The following is a 17,768-nucleotide window of genomic DNA, read 5'->3' as shown; positions in this document are numbered from 1 at the left end:
ATTCAAGCAGTAAAATGTGGTAGGAATTAAAATACAAAAAATATTTGTTATACAAATCAAGTAAGAGCAACTGTGCTAATTTGAACTATGAAACTAATATAATAATCTTAATGCAAAAGCAGAATTACAGATTTTATTAGGAAAAGTTACTTTCATTACCTTCAAATACATTTTTCAGCTTTTAATAGACTATTATTGCAGTAGCAAATAGAGGAGTTTTACTTCTTAAGTTTAACTAAATTGAAGGTTTGTGAAATATGTCTAAATTAGGTTTTGCCAAATATGTCCAATTTAGATTTTGCCAAATAAAAAAATCTTTTAATAATGAGATTATTCAAAAACTACTTTGATTTCCTATGCTGTGTTCCAAGCTCAATGTTTTAATGATTAAAGAAAGTGAATTATAAAACACAAGACAGTTCATTAAATCTAGTTTTCTTGAGAAGAAATCAATGAAAAGGAATATACACCAATGTTCGTCCATTTTTTTGGATTAAAAAATGATATATAATTAGAAAGAGTAAAATAAAAAGACTATAAATGTATAAGTTAATGAAGCTGACAATTACTCTTGTTCCGCCAACATCTTAATCAAGATAGAGAACATTGTTGTCACCACAAAAATCCCTAGTTCGTAATTCAAAACATTCTGCTTTTCTTTGAGAACCAACAAACTATTCTAGTTTCTACACAGGTCGATTTATTTTGCCACCTAGACCTTTGTAAATGGAATCATACAGCACATTCATGGTTGTCACTGAATTATTTTACTCATACAATGATTTTGAGACTCAGCTATGCTATTGTGTACATCATTAATTCATTTATTTTTCTATCTGAGCAGTAGTTCATTTTATCAGTATATTACAATTTAAAAATTCCATAATTTGACGTTGAGTACTAATTAAACAATTATTTAAACTTATTTGCCTTTGATTTGTGTTAATAATTGTTGCTTTGAAGTCTGGGACAGCTAAATTCACCTTCTGAAACCATTCAGTATCTACTCTGCTGACTGCTTTTGTTACTTGGATATGGTTCATATTTTTCCCTTTCTCCATATCTTGTGATTGGTGGGTAAAAGCCAGACATCATTGATAGTGTATTGTAGAAAGTCTGGAATCTGTTTTGCGGGTAAAAGCCAGACATCATTGATGATATGTTGTAGAAAGCCTGGAATCTGCTTTGCTTCTTTAAGGATTCTTGGTTTGGGGTTTTATGAGGCAGTTATCCTGGGCTCCACCTGTGTGTGAAGCAGCTGTTCTAGTTACTATTACTGTGTAACATATTATCCTAAAACTAATGGCTTAAAATAATCATTTCATTATTATTATAGATGATGTGAGTTAGCCATTTGAGAAGATCAAGCAAGGATGGCTTGCTTGTGCTCCATTGGGACTGGTCCTTCACTTGTAAAAACTCAAATATTTTTGAAATTTGTCTAAAGGCTGGATTCGGTTAAGGACCACTTACTGCACCTAAGCTGGGATAGCTCGAAGACTGATGAAGTACCTATATATCACCTTTCCATTTGGTTTACATTTCTCACATGATAGAAGTCTCAGGGTAATGAAACTTTATTTTATAGTTGAAACTTTCAGAGGTGATTGTCCCAGCCAACACTGCAGAGCTGTATGCCATTTCTGCCTTAGCTTCAAAAGTCAGGCAGCATCACTGCCACCAAAATCTATTCAAAGTGAGGCATAAGTTGGCCAGGATGCAAGCTGAGAGGGTATAGTTCCTATTTCTGAATGGGAAGAAGGTTAAAGTCATATTGTAGAAAAGCATGACGTGAGATATTGCTAGAGCCATATTTGAAAAAAAATATAAACAACTAACCATCTTTCTTTATAAATTCTCGAGCATATTTAAAATAGCTACACAGTTATTTTAAATCCATGCCTGCTAATTTCAATACCTGGGCTCTTTGTAGAAAATCTTTGTGATTTTCTTTTGCATTTTTTCCTTTCTCAGCATATTTGTATTCTTTGTGTGTCAAATTCGAATTGATTGTATGTAGCACTTTGTGTACATTAACAGAAAAATAGTGGAGATTAAAGTAGACTACCACTTTGCTTTTACATTTTGCAAAGTATGTGAGCTTATTCCTTATAAACAGATAGGGTGAGGCGGTGATCTTTCAGATTTCTACTGAACTTTGAGTTTATTGGGGATCTGGGCTGCAGCTTTAAGAACATTGAACTATGTGAGTCTTTTTGCTTTACATTCTCAAGTTAATTGCCTTTTTTTTTTTTTTTCTTTTAGCAAAATTCAGAGGTTGAAGAGAGGAGAATAATTGCAATGCTAATTAAAACAGTGTTAGATCTGGGAATTTTTCAGACTCTAGTCCATTCCTGCCTGTTTTTACCATTGCCAGTTGCTCTTTTAGTCATTCTTTGCCTTTAGCAAGCCTTGTCTTTTAGTGACCTCATGTTTACCCTCCAAAGTTGCCACAACTTGCTGCTAATCTGTGACAGTCTCTTCTCTTTGGAAATCAGTTCACCAAGTCTTTTTTTTTCTTCATCTACTGCTCTTTGATAGTCCCATTCTTAAATTTTTTTTTGTCCCTGCAATGGTTTGCTGAAAATGATGGTTTCCACCTTCATCCATGTCCCTACAAAGGACATGAACTCATACTTTTTTGTGGCTGCATAGTATTCCATGATATATATGTGCCACATTTTCTTAATCCAGTCACCAAACACTGCATATTCCCACTCATAGGTGGGAATTAAACAATGAGAACACTTGGACACAGGAAGGGGAACATCACATACCGGGGCCTGTCATGGGGTTGGGGGAGGGGGGACGGACAGCTTTAGGAGACATACCTAATGTAAATGACGAGTTAATGGGTGCAGCACACCAACATGGCACATGTATACATATGTAACAAACCTGCACGTTGTGCTCATGTACCCTAGAACTTAAAGTATAATTTTAGAAAAGATTTTTAAAAAAATTTTATGTGAATTTTTATTGATGTTACTATGAGAGTGATAGTGTTTTGGACTGTTCTTATCTTAATCAGAAGAAAAACCTGTTTATTCAGTTTTAATGTGACAAATATTTAAAGAGGTACAAACCTGCAGAAATTGATATATTTCTTCTTGTCAAACCAGGCTTACCCTCTAAATCTTTAGAATTTTAAAAATGGATTTAGACAGTAAATAATAGTCTAAAATATCTGCTATTTAATTTTGAAATATTTTAAGTACTTATGTAATATGCATATACACATACACACACAATTTACATATGCACAATATGTAATTTGTCTACTTGATAATGACATTAGAGATTATAATTTATTTCATAATATGACTTACAAGAGGAAAAAAAAAATAATATGTGAGCAGTTGAGTTGGGCTGATGTTACATAATTATAGGAGTGCTTGGAAAATACTCATTCAAGATTAAAGTAGATTAAAACATACTGGGTAGTTCGTAAAATAGACTTAACTTGCAGGATTTATAATTAATTTCAATACAGAGCCTAATTCTATGTAGTTTTGGGAAACCAGCGTTCTCAGGAAACACCTGAAAAATATTATACATGAATTCTGAGAATGGAAAATTACTTGTGAGCTGGAATCATCAGCAGTAATTCCTCAAGGAAGTTAACTTTGGGTAGACTTTAGGACTGTAGAAAGGATGGAAGAGATGGAAGAGAGAGGCTATGGCAATTCCATTTAGATTTTGTAGGAGACAGAGAGGCTGAGAAGAGGGAGTATGATGTATGAGTCAGAACACGGACATGGGAATTTGATTTGCCTGGACTGGATGCAAGTTCTGCCGTTTAACTGATTTGATGATCCTAATCGATTGAAATCCACTGAGACTTCATTTGTTTGTGTAAAATTGGTAGTGCCATTCTTCTTCTAAGCTGTTAGATCGACTAAACAAAACTTAAGTGTAAATTTAGAGCAGACATTAACACACAGATCACTCAATACATGTTAATTTCCTCCATTTCCAATACATGTTAATTTCCTCCTCTTCCCAATAGAGTTGAGGGAGCTAAATATGGGAAAATGGGACCTAAACAGGAAGTGGGATTAGTTTAAGAATTCTATTTCTTTCTTTAGATCATTTCTGCTGCTGTTACCCATGTCCAGTAAGAACAATCTACTCATTATTTTGCTCAATCCTACTACATTACTTTAATTATGTCAATCTTCTTCCCAGGATTCTTCTAGAGTAAATATTTATGATGCTTGAACTCTGTCTATTCCGCATTGGACTTTGCCCATCCACAAAGAACAGTGCCTCTGTACATTTGAAGAAAGAAGTAAAATTTCTTGAAGAAAAAGTTGTACTGGTAGTGTCTCAAATTCTTTATTATATTGAAGACCTTGTCTTCATTTCCAAGCCCAAAGACACTGGCCTAGAGTGAGCAGGCCATGAAAATCTGAACTAATTAGGCAGAAAGGGGACCTAAATAGTGATAGGGACTACTAATAAATTTACATTCAGAAAATATCTATCATGGGAACTAAAATGCCCTGTTTCCCCTTGGACACTTTGCGTGTCTTCTTTTGTTATTTAATTTTTCCTTTTAAGTGCATTCACAGCAGTATTCATAATAGTATATTTCAAGGGTGTCCAGTCTTTTGGCTTCTCTGGGCAACATTGGAAGAAGAATTGTTTTGGGCCACAGAGAAAATACGCTACCAACAGTTGATGAGCTAAAAAAAAAAAAAAAATCACATAAAAATCTCATAATGTTTTAAGAAAGTTTATGAATTTGTATTGGGTCACATTCAAAGTCATCTGGGGCTGCATGAGGCCCGCAGGCCATGGGTGGTATAAACTTGGTGTATTTCATATTCATTACAAAGCTTAATGTGCTAATAAAAATAATTGCCAATGCTGCCTCCCATTGCCAATGTTGCCTCCTATTGTCAGACTCCGAAATCAATATTTGTCATGCTCAAGTTCTTATTTAGGCTAGTGGGTTTACCACTAACCAAATTCTTCTGCTACATGCTACTTCAATAATTTAAATATCAGAGAGCAATCTTTTTTCCCATCATTATTAGAGTTTGGAGGATCATATCACTTGCTCCTGTTTCACAGTAATTTCCATAGCACTGCTGCTATTCAATATCTACCCAGTTTCTTATCTGATCTCCCCAGGAAAAACCTTGATGCTCTCAAAGTGTTTTCCTTTGCCACCAGAGTGAACTTTAGAAAATGCAAATCTGGTCATGTGACTATGTGACTTCCCTGCTACAATCTTCAGTTGCTTCCTATCATCTTCATAATAAAGTCAGCCGCTGCTTAGAATGTCTCGGGTGCCTTTTTTTTTTTTTTTTTTTTTTGAGGCGGAGTCTGGCTCTCTTGCCCAGGCTGGAGTGCAGTGGCCGGATCTCAGCTCACTGCAAGCTCTGCCTCCCAGGTTCACGCCATTCTCCTGCCTCAGCCTCCCGAGTAGCTGGGACTACAGGCGCCCGCCACCTCGCCCGGCTAATTTTTTGTATTTTTTAGTAGAGACAGGGTTTCACTGTGTTAGCCAGGATGGTCTCGATCTCCTGACCTCGTGCTCCACCCATCTCGGCCTCCCAAAGTGCTGGGATTACAGGCTTGAGCCACCGCGCCCGGCCTCGGGTGCCTTTCATGATTGAGCCTTTGTTCATCTCTTCCATTCACCCTCACAGATGTGCAGGTCACCACAAATGTATCATTTTCCTTTTAACTCTGGTTTCTTCCACACAATGACTCTTTCCCATTTGACAGCCCTAGTCTCTCAAGTAGGGCAGTCCTGATCATCTTTCAGAACTCTTTCTGGCGGTTTCTCCCCATGGAAAACTCTTCTGAGCACCAGTTCCTGAGGCCCCCTGTACTCCAGCTGGAGAGGTATATTATTCTCATGTGTTGCTGCATGTATGTCTGTTGATTCTTCTCTCTCTAAGGTAGTCCTGTCTTTTGTATCTCACTGCCTGATTAGCTTCTTGAAAGCACAGAACTAGGTCTTATCCTATGTGGTAAACCTTGTGTTTATGCCCTGCTTGACATACAGCATGCATGTGATAAATGTTTGTTGAATAAATGAATAAGTTCTTGGTTAATTGTTCAATGCGTAAATAAATCATTTATATCTTTGTCTTTCTGAATAGGAATTTGTTTCCCCAACCATGATTCTGCCTCTGGAAATAGGTCTTATATTCTTTTTATGTCTTTGATGGTACATAGCATAGTATTGCAACATATAGTAAATACTCAATAAACCATTTCCAGTAGCTAGATTAGTATGGTATATCCTGTAGCTTTTTTAGTCAATGTTATTTTTGTGGTTGTGTATAAGTATTTAATTTAAATTATGTTTCTAAGACTAACCACAGAAACACAAACATATCCAAAATGAATACAAGTCTGAAAGATTATGCTCTTGTTTTTGATCCATATGAATATCTGGTTTACCTATCACATATTCTCTATGCTAATTAAGCAGTCATTATTTTCATAATAAAAGCTCCTGAATTGCATTAAGTGTTCTACAACCATTTAAATCTTACCTTTATTGCACATACTCTCTTTTTCCAATAGGGAAAAACAATCACCATATTCATAAGTGATATGTACAATAAAATTTTCAAGGTAAACATCTGTCAAGCTTTGTATATTCTTTTGTTTTTGCTTTTTGTTTTGTATAAATGTAGAGGTTACAAGTGCAGTTTTGTTACATGAGTATGTTGTGTAGTGGTTACGTCTGGGCTTTCAGTGCAGCCATCACCTGAATTATGTACACTGTACTCATTAAAGCTTTATATTTTGATGAAAGGCAAGAAATTATGTGACTTTTGTGTGAAATGAAAACACTTTTAAAAATTAAAATACACTTTATTAATACATTGTAATGGGCTTTAATTACAAATAAATAACTTAAGACAGCAATATGTATACTGTCAATGGCTGGTGTTTTTGATACTGCAGTAAAAACAAAATAGGACAAAGTAGATAGAGCTGGATAGAAAACTTAAAATCCTGCTGGCCGGGATGGACTTCCCTGTGATAGCTTGCATTATTTTTCTATGGCTGCCATAAAAAATTACCATAAATTTAGTGGATTAACACAAGATACGTGTATTGTCTCACAGGTTTATATGTCAGGAGTCTGATGGACTTGACAGTCCTTGCTCAGGGTGATTGAAGGCCCAAATCAAGGTGCTGTAGGGGCTGCATTCCTTTCTGAAGGCTCTGGGGAAGAATTCTTTCCAAGCTTGTTCAGGTCGTTGGCTGTATTCAGCTCCTGGCAGCTGAAGGACTAAGGCAGGCTTCCTTGCTGGTGGTTGACTGGGCTTTGCTTCTGGTGCTGCTCAGATTCTTTCTCATGCTCTCCGTAAGATCCAGGCTGGCCAGGGAGGTCAAGCTCCTCTCACTCCTTGAAACACATCATATCTCTGTTTGCCTACCGCTGGAGCAAATTTTTTGCTTTTAAGAGGTCATGTGATGAGACTGGCTCCACCTGGATAATCCAGGATAATCTCCCTGTTTTCAGGTCCATGAAGTTAATTACATCTGCAAATTCCCTTTTTTCATTGTAATAAAACAATTGACAGGTTCCAGAGACAAGGGTGTAGACATCTTCAGAAGGCAATTTTTCTTACTGAACAACCTGCAACATTAGAATTTGGAATAAAAGTCCTCACCACAGCCCAAATTTCTCTTAAAGCTTGGAAGATTTGGTGATAGAACCAATCCAATAGATTATCTCGATAGGTTTTCTTTTCTTTTTTCTTTTTTTTTTTTGATAGATAGACATTTAACTTTAAGCTGTTATTTTTATTTATTTCTCCATTTAAATACCTGGGTAGATTTGTAGAATTTTTTTTTTTTTTTTTTTTTTTTGAGACGGAGTCTTGCTCTGTAGCCCGGGCTGGAGTGCAGTGGCCGGATCTCAGCTCACTGCAAGCTCCGCCTCCCGGGTTCACGCCATTCTCCTGCCTCAGCCTCCCGAGTAGCTGGGACTACAGGCGCCCGCCACCTCGCCCGGCTAGTTTTTTGTATTTTTAGTAGAGACGGGGTTTCACCGTGTTAGCCAGGATGGTCTCGATCTCCTGACCTCGTGATCCGCCTGTCTCGGCCTCCCAAAGTGCTGGGATTATAGGCTTGAGCCACCGCGCCCGGCCGATTTGTAGAATTTTAATGTAGACATAAAGAACTTCAATAAATTATATCCAGAAATAATTAATTTCAACATTTATCTTTAATAAATATTATAATTATTTATTATAATTTATTACAGTATTACATTTTAATAAGTATAGGCCTAGCAAGAAGAATTGAAAGCAAACTAAAATATTTGTCACTGAGGCTCACTTTATGTTGACTGGCTTGGCTTTTGAAAAGTGAGACTTTAAGATGGAAATGGTCAAAGAAAAAGAGCTGGCACCAAAACACAGGAAGAGACAGAAATTGGAATACTCTATGACTTAATAAGAGGCAACAAATTACTGAAAACTGATTCTGGTTTTTCTGAAGAATTTGTGGAAATTAGGGAGAAGACATGGGATCGTGCATGCAAATCTCTTTTTGAGATACATTTTACTAAGGAAATGAAACATCAAAGAATGTCTCTGAAGAAAGCAATTAATCTGACTTTTCATTGATACATGTTTTTCTTAAGTTGTAACTTAAGAATGTTTGGCTGTATTTGAATTTAGAAAACAGGATAAACAATCTCAGAATAGTCACACTGTTCAGTCCTAAAGACACTGACAACATGTATATGATGTGTGCTTAATTTGATGGAAATAGTCTAAGTGAAAATACTCCAGCAAGAACTGCTAAAATCTTTTTCTTACTTTTTGTTGAAACTTTGCATATAACTTTACTATGTTACAGCAGGTAATTACATCCCTCAAAGTACTAGACATGGTTTTCCCACTTTCACGTAGTAACCTAGAAGTGCAACTCTGCTACTTCCCACATTATTGTGAGCCCTATAGAATCATCCAGTCTATCTTAACAGGTTATTGGCAGGTGATTCTGGTAATCAAATGTAAGACTTAATTTGAGATTTTCATTTGAAATGTTTACCATCATTTCACACCGTATGCCTGATCTATAATAGGAGGAAGGGACAATATTCACTATTAATTAAGTTGTTTCCAAAGATTTTAAAGTATTGCCAGTTGCGAATATAATATTTTCTTAGTAGGCACCAAACTGAAATTAGATAAAGAAGTTGTGATTAAAGGCTATAAAGAGTATAATCAAGTACTCTCAGTCAGTTGTAGGAAAGGGAAGGAAATAACATCACAGAAGTCAAATAATCTTTTGGGGTCCAGCTTGGAAAACATGTTGGTTAATATTCAACATTTGCAATTCTTTCCCATAGGAAATTTGAATTAAGGCATTATTTTCATTAACTGACCCAAAATATTATGAACAAAGAGACAATGAAACAAAGAGGAAAAAGAAATATGAAATGTCAGTACCCTAAGACAATTTTATTAATAAACAGTACTTTGCTCATGCATGTATTCTCTTGTTCTAATTTTAAGCATTAAGATTATTTCTGATTTATGCTAATACAAAAGCCCAAAATAGTATCTCATTTTAAAAATGACATTCATTTGAATGCATATCTATGGAATATATTTTATGTTTTGGGCCAATTGTGTTTCTTCTTTTGTGACATATCTACCCAATTGCCTATTTTTCTATTGAGGAACTTGTTCTTTCCTTAAAAGGAGGTTATTGGCTTTTATCTATGTCATATATCACAAATAATTTTTACTAGGAGCTAATTTGCCCTTCAGTTTTACTTATGGGGTTTTACACTTAATAAATTGTGTTTATTTATTCATTTAAGTCCATTAAAATTTTTGTTGCTTCTAGCCTTTTAATCATGCTCAAAAAGATCTTCTTAGTATAGTATTTTAAATTTGCTTAGATATTCTTCTACTTTTATATCCTCATATTTTACATATAAATCATCAATTTATCTGGATATTATTTTGGTATAGTTCCTGATGTATTTTTTCCAAAATAACCTAACTAAACATTATTAAATGTATTGACAAAATTATCAATTCCTTTTCATTTAAAAAGATGTATATTGAAAATGTATCTATACTTGAATCTACTTCTTGACTTTCTGAGTCACTGATTTATTCTGTTCTGATGCCAAGAACACAGGCTTTTGATTAATTAGCTTTATATTTTCAACATTTGATAGGGCTTATCTTCTTTACATAAGCTAAAATTTCATAAATTTCTCAAGTTTTATTTCATCATTATTCTTTTACATAAATTTAAATTACATTTTAATGTCTATCAAAATTAGAACGGCCGGGCGCGGTGGCTCAAGCCTGTAATCCCAGCACTTTGGGAGGCCGAGACGGGTGGATCACGAGGTCAGGAGATCGAGACCATCCTGGCTAACACAGTGAAACCCCGTCTCTACTAAAAAATACAAAAAACTAGCCGGGCGAGGTGGTGGGCGCCTGTAGTCCCAGCTACTCGGGAGGCTGAGGCCGGAGAATGGCGTGAACCCGGGAGGCGGAGCTTGCAGTGAGCTGAGATCCGGCCACTGCACTCCAGCCTGGGAGACAGAGCGAGACTCCGTCTCAAAAAAAAAAAAAAAAAAAAAAAAAAATTAGATTGAGGTTTTAATTGGGATTATCTTACATTTTAAATTTGTTTTGAGGATAATTGAGTCACTGCCCTCAATATTCTCATCTTTCTAGCAAATACCTTATTTCTCCACTAGGATAAATTTTTACATACGTATGAATATTATGTGTCTATCCTGGTAGTACTTATTCGATTTAGGATAGGTCTACTGGTATCTATTTTTGTCTCACAGTTATTTAAAAATAAATTTTATATTTATTTTTAATCTCAGCTTATAACAGATTTCTTTTGCCTCCATAATTCTACTAGTTATTGAAATCGGATACTTAATAATTGCTGTATTGTAATCTGGGTGCTACACATCGATAATTAATTCTATATAATGAGCTACTTTGATCTTACAGTTTAGTAGAAAGGTTCATATTTCCAGTGTTGCTCTCCTTATTGTTACTCTGACATTTGATCTTCCCTCTTCTGCTATAGTTAGCTTTTCATTACCTGTTATCCCTCTCTAATATCTTCTCTGCAGTGTCTTCCATGTCTTTCTCACTTTCCTCTCGTAGGTATGTGGTTTTCTCAATGCCATTCTCCACATCACTGATCGAAGTTTGGGTACTATTGATTCCGCTCTTTACTTATTTCATGTCGTTTTCTTCCATTATCTTTTTATATTTTAAAATACTCTCATACATCATCAAGAACAGGTTTTAAAAAAACATTGCATGATAGAAACCACTAGACTTCCACATAATTTTTCCTTTTTCCTTTTTCCTTTTTTTTTTTTTCCTGAAACATGGTCTCACTTTGTTGCCCAGGCTGGTCTCCAACTCCAACGCAGACAACAAAGTGAGACTTTGTCTCAGAAAATCACAAACACTATTCACTGCAGCCTTGACCTCCCGAATATCTAAGCAATCCTTTTGCTCCCGAGTAGTGGCACTACAGGTGAGCGTCATCACGCCAGTTAATTTTTGTATTTTTTTAGAGATGAGGTTTCATTATGGATGCCCAGGCTGGTATCCAACTCCTGAGCTCAAGTGTTCCACCTGCCTCAGCATCCCAATGTGCTGGGATTACAGGCATGAGCCACCACACCTGCCCACATAGATTTTTTTCCATAGAGAAAACTTTGATTTGTATTTCTGTCCTTAACTGCACTTTAAACATTTTCGTAAGTGCTTTTTCAGTTGTTTAGGGGATAACAATCACCTGAATTAATACATGTGCTATAACTATTAGATAAAATCAACAAGGTATTCTTAAAAAATTGAAAATGATGACCTTTCATTATAATGTGTGCTGATAATGCAACAATACCCAACCCAATACAGATATATAAGCAAATCACAGCTTTTGAAATCACATTATCCTTTTCTCCCATGAATCTAGCAAAATGTCAGTTAACCTGCAGAATCTATATTTAACTCATATAGAATAATAACTTATTATAATTATATCTAGGATAATTCATTCACCTACACAGAACATTTTTTACCAGAAAGGCAGAATCCATCCATCTCTTGGTGGCTACATTGACACTATGCCTCAGATAAAAATTGTGTCATATAAAATCATCTTATAAAGTACTCTTATGCTTTAATAAAGGTAAACTTAAAAGTTTTTGTATAAGGAAGTACAAACAAAATTAATCTTACATACATGATGTCATTTGATTTAATCTTGAAAAAGCTACTATGACCCTCATAATTTTATCATCCCCATTTTTCCAATAGCTAAGGGTTAGGCTCACATTTTTATTTATCCTAGTTAATTCAGCTACTTTAAAGATGAGATTAATGCTCAAACAAATGTCTTTAGAATCTAAAATAATGACTCTTTCTATGACAGTTTTCTGCTTCTCAGTAAAGGTGATGCTCTTAGCTTTCATAAGTTGTGGGAAATTATGCTGCTTAAAAGAGGAAAGAGAATACATTAAAGCAAATACAAAAACACTGTGTTTCTGAAAACCAAAAATTCTCTTTTCTGTAGGTAGATTGGAGAATATAGAAAAATAGAAAAATAACTGGACCTTATAAGAACTTTAACCTGGCTTCATTAACCCTGTGCTTTGACTAATTGAAATAAATCAGCTGCATCTAAGAATTTTGACCTAGTAAAAAATAAAAATAATAGCTATTGAATAGAACAGCTATGACTAGTCAAATTTAAAAATTGCATTCGTCTTTATATAACGTTTTGCTTTAATTCATTTAAAATTCCTCACTTTAAATATAAACCCTTGTGGGGAAAAGTTTGTGATGACCAGAAGCTGAAACGTAGAACTTATAAAGCTCAAACATGGGTTACTGCTCTGATAAACACTCCAGTAAAACTTTCCCATCAGCTCTAGCTCGAATAGAATGCAAATACTTTCCACAGTTAAATCCCAGACTTTGACCTAAATGCAATTTGCAGAACTTTCTGAAGCTTGTGTTCTTGAAAGCTGCAGGGGTCAGCTGATACAGGAATCAATCCAGCAGAGTCAAGAGAGCTGAAGATAATGATATTAAAACTGTCATGAGGATAGACACACAAAAAAGTTAGAAACTTTGAACAGTTTCAAGTCATCAACTGCATGATAGCTGTGGCTATCTCAGGGAGTACTTTTGCTAACTTCTAAGATGAAGTCATAGTCTCCTCTTTAAGGAAAGTGTGTTATTTATGTAATGTTTTGAATTTTGTTTTCTGAAATGCTTTTCTATGATGTTGTATTCTAAATCAGAGTATTTAGATGACCATATGTAACACTTAGTCATCCTAACATAGACCACTAAATATACCAGCAACTGAAGTAAATTAATTTGACTTAGTTTGACTGACTTGGTAAAATCAGACCTTCTAACTTAAAACCATTGGTTAAAGCAGTAGAGCAAGGTCTTAGAAGAACCTGAGGATGATAGGATTATAAGGAAAAATTCCACATGTCAGGCAGTTTGGATTGGTTTTTCTGAAGCTGGCTTTCTAATGCCTACTATTCTAGAGTTTCTTTGTTTGACTTCCAAAATAAAAATAAACTCCTCTAGTTAAAATCAAATTCTAAGTAAAGAATGGCAGGGATCCTGATAGAAAAAATAAAACTATGGTTTTGGGGCAAGATCACTTTGTATACCTATTTCTATACCATTATCTATCTCTATATGCACTCACATGTATATAAATGTTAACATATTTGTGTATATATGTTATATGTGTGATTATATTTAGGGTTATGTGTGTGTTATATGTGCAGATATGTAACATGTTCATTTTAAGACAATTAAAAAGTTTTTCCAAATATTCACGAAAAGTAGACATTATTTCCCATCACAGCACTTTTTTTGCAGAGATTTGCAGATGGGTCAGGAATCTTCTTAGTTCTCCTTTAAGGCATGCTGCCTGTTTTATTTTCTTGTAGCTCCTCAAAGTGCATCGTGGGAGCATCTGACCTATAATATTACCTCAGTTAATACTAATTAATGCATGATAAAGTTTGTAATTTTTACTTTGAAAAGAGCACATTGTAAATAGAAAGCATATGTGTAAAAATGATGAAAAGATTATATTTATTTTCAATGTGAAAAGATATGTATTTTCTTCTTTTTTTTTTTTTGTTTTAGATGGAGTTTCTCTCTTGTCGCCCAGGCTGGAGTTCAGTGGAATGATCTCAGCTCACTGCAACCTCCACCTCCTGGGTTCAAGAGATTCTCCTGCCTCAGTCTCTCAAGTAGCTGGGAATACAGGTGCCCACCACAATGTCCAGCTAATTTTTTCTGTATTTTTAGTAGAGACGGGGTGTCACCATGTTGGCCAGGCTGGTCTCGAACTCCTGACCTCAGGTGATCCACCCACCTTGGCCTCCCAAAGTGCTGGGATTACAGCTGTGGGCCACTGCGCCCAGCCTCTGCATTCATTTTTAAAAGAGACTTGTATACTACTAATGCTGAGAAGACCAGCAGGCAACACACTCAAAACCTTAAAAGCTTGCTTTTCATAGTAGCTCCTCAGAATCTGGGAACATGGGAACATGGTCTCATCTCAAACAAAACAAAAGTATAAAAAACCAAAATGGTGCAATATATTTGTAATTCTGTTTAATTTCCACTTCTTCTTTTCCCTGTAAACATTTTTAGTATTATGTATTTTGCAACTAGAAGTTAATGCAAACTGCTTCAAAAAGTCAAAATCATAAGTAATATATAAAATATAAGATTCATATGTGCACACAAACCTTACCTCACAATTCACCAATATGCCTGTCTTAAGGTAATTATCTATATTATCCATATTAGCAGGGTTTTTTTTGTTTATTTGTTTTTTTGGGACGGAGTCTCGCTCTGTTGCCCAAGCTGGAGTGCAGTGGCGTGATCTTGGTTTACTGCAACCTCCGCCTCCCAAATTCAAGTGATTCTCCTGCCTCAGTCTCCTGAGCAGCTGGGACTATAGGCACCTGCCACCAAACCTGGCTAATTTTTTGTATTTTTAGTAGAGACGGGGTTTCACCATGTTAGCCAGAATAGTTTCAATCTCTTGACCTTTCGCCCATCTCAGTCTCCCAAAGTACTGGGATTACAGGCCTGAGCCACCAGGCCCAGCCTAGCAGCTTCTTTTGAATCATTCCACACAACACATTTTCAAATATATACAAATTCATTCTTATATATTCTATATATATGCTATTTAATGCTTTCTCAAATACATAAATGTATAGGTAACATAGACTCACATGCAAAGATAAATAGTTTAATTTCTGTAACAGCAGCTATGCCTTTTAGTTCTGGTCACTGACTTGAGAAACAAATGAGATCTTTTTTTAGGAGGATGGCAGGAACTGTTTACTTATAAATTCTGAGACGTGTCTAAAAACTATATAATATATGCATCCAAAAATGACAGCACTGCTAATACAAAATATGAATGCAGTCTACAAAGAGAAAATTAATATAGTTGTCTGTTCTACAGTCCTTTACCAAGAAAATATACGGCGTTGCAGTATAGCATTTTGTTTCTGCTGTTTTAAAATCTCTTAGACTAGGCATCTCTCCTGTCTCATGTTTTGGATACGCAAACGGGGATGTGAAGAACCCACTCCCACCGTAATCATATGGGCAATTTGTGTGTGTGTTGTGGGAGGTGTTTAAAAAAATACATGGGGAATTCTTGAACAAGTGGACAGGAGGCAATAGATAAATGCTCTTTTTTTCTTTCCAAACACCTGATCTAAGACACATTTCATGAGGATTCTTTTTTTCAGATGAGATCCAGCAACCAATCAACTAATTGTTGGCCAGAATCTACTATTGGTAGATGAATTCATAACACATGCTTTTTGCTTTTTATCTAAGGGATTATTTATAATTTCTATGTCACCTTTTGCCAGTAAAAGTCCTGAAAATATGTTACTTCTTTTGATAAAACCCTAAATAGTAAGAGGAATGAAAACGAGTTTGAAGAAAGGCTGAATGTTCCCCTTATTATCAGTCCATATAATATGGAACCCCGACATAAAATACTAGACATAAACAAACTAGTTGTAATAAAAAGAAACATTTTACTAGGCAGCAGTGTAAACTGCAATCATTAACCAACTAATAATATACTAAATGACTCCTGTGTGCAATGCCACAAAATCCTGGGTATAACATAGTAATTATGTTTATAGAACAGATAACCTGAAAACATTCCCACTCTAAAAGATCATGAAATGCTGTATAAAATATAATAACCAACATTTAAATGCATATCCAAACTCACAAAAACGTATATAATGAAGAAAATTATCCAACACCAGAGAATTAAATGGAACTGCAGGGGCTCACTGGTAGAACACCAGCTACAGAGTGGCATGTACAGTGAGTATAATTCTAAGAAAAAGCTATTCTAATGCATGCATAGTACAAGTTAAATGGTTAATGATTCAGACAATGATTACCAAACCTGGCTGCCTATCAGTATTATCAGTATCAGGATGATAGTTTATTAAACATGTAGTGCCCACTGGCATTCACCCAAAATGTACAAGTCAGAATCTTCTGATATCGTGTACATTTTACTAGTTTTCCGGGTGATTATTGTGGCTCCAGCTCAAGTGCGGACTGTAGACTATGGGAACTACTGGTTTAGAGAAAGACATCTATCATTAAACCTTATTTAAGAAGTTATCACAAATCTCCTCAGAACATGAAACAAATTCAGGAAGTTTTTAAGGAATCACCTTTTATAAGTAGCCCCCAAATCCAAAGCAGGCATTTTACAGGTAAATTTATCACAATTTCAAAGAAGAGAAACAGGTTTTGTGAACCATCCTATAACAAAGAAAATCATGTAGACTCTTTTACATTCATTGTATAAGGTTATCGAAATCTTATTACTGAATTTCAGAAATTTGTTATTTAATTCATATTCAATAAACAACTACATTAACATAAATATAATGAGTTAAATACAAAAGTGAAAATAAACTTGATGATAACAAGAAAGACTTTAAATCAGGGGCATCCAATCTTTCAGCTTCCCTGGGCCACATTGGAAGAAGAATTGTCTTGGGCCACACATCAAATAACACTAACACTAATGATAGTTGATGAGATTGAAAAAATAAATCTCAAAAAAATCTCATAGTGTTTTAAGAGAGTTTATGAGTTTGTGTTGGGCCTCATTCAAAACCATCCTGGGACACATGTGGCTCTGGGTTGGACAAGCTTGCTTTAAATTTTATAGAAAAGTAGTTAATAAGAAATGTGTAGGACACTATAAAGAAAATGATACAAATTGACTGAATGATTAAAAAGAGAAATTAAATAATTGTGAACTCTTAATTGACAAATTATGTAAAAAGTTGATGTGTGAAGAATATTAGGACAATCTAGACAACATAAAAATGTAAGAAATGATTGTGTATGTACTGTGTGTACATTACTGTATTAATGCATTCTCACATAGCTATAAAGGTATACCTGAGCCAGGGTAATTTATGAAGGAAAGAGGTTTAATTGACTCACAGTTCCAAATGGCTGGGGAGGTCTCAGTAAACTTACAATCATGGTGGAAGGGGAAGCAAACACCTTTTCACAAGGCAACAGGAGAGAGAGGAGTAAACAGGGGAAATGCCGGATATTTATAAACCCCTCATATCTTGTGAGGACTAACTCAATATCACCAGAACAGCACGGGGAAAACTGCTGCCATGATCCAGTCACCTCCTTCCT

The sequence above is a fragment of the Chlorocebus sabaeus genome, chromosome 25 (assembly GCF_047675955.1).
Source record: "Chlorocebus sabaeus isolate Y175 chromosome 25, mChlSab1.0.hap1, whole genome shotgun sequence".
NCBI lineage: Eukaryota > Metazoa > Chordata > Mammalia > Primates > Cercopithecidae > Chlorocebus > Chlorocebus sabaeus.
This window is presented reverse-complemented; position numbering follows the sequence as displayed.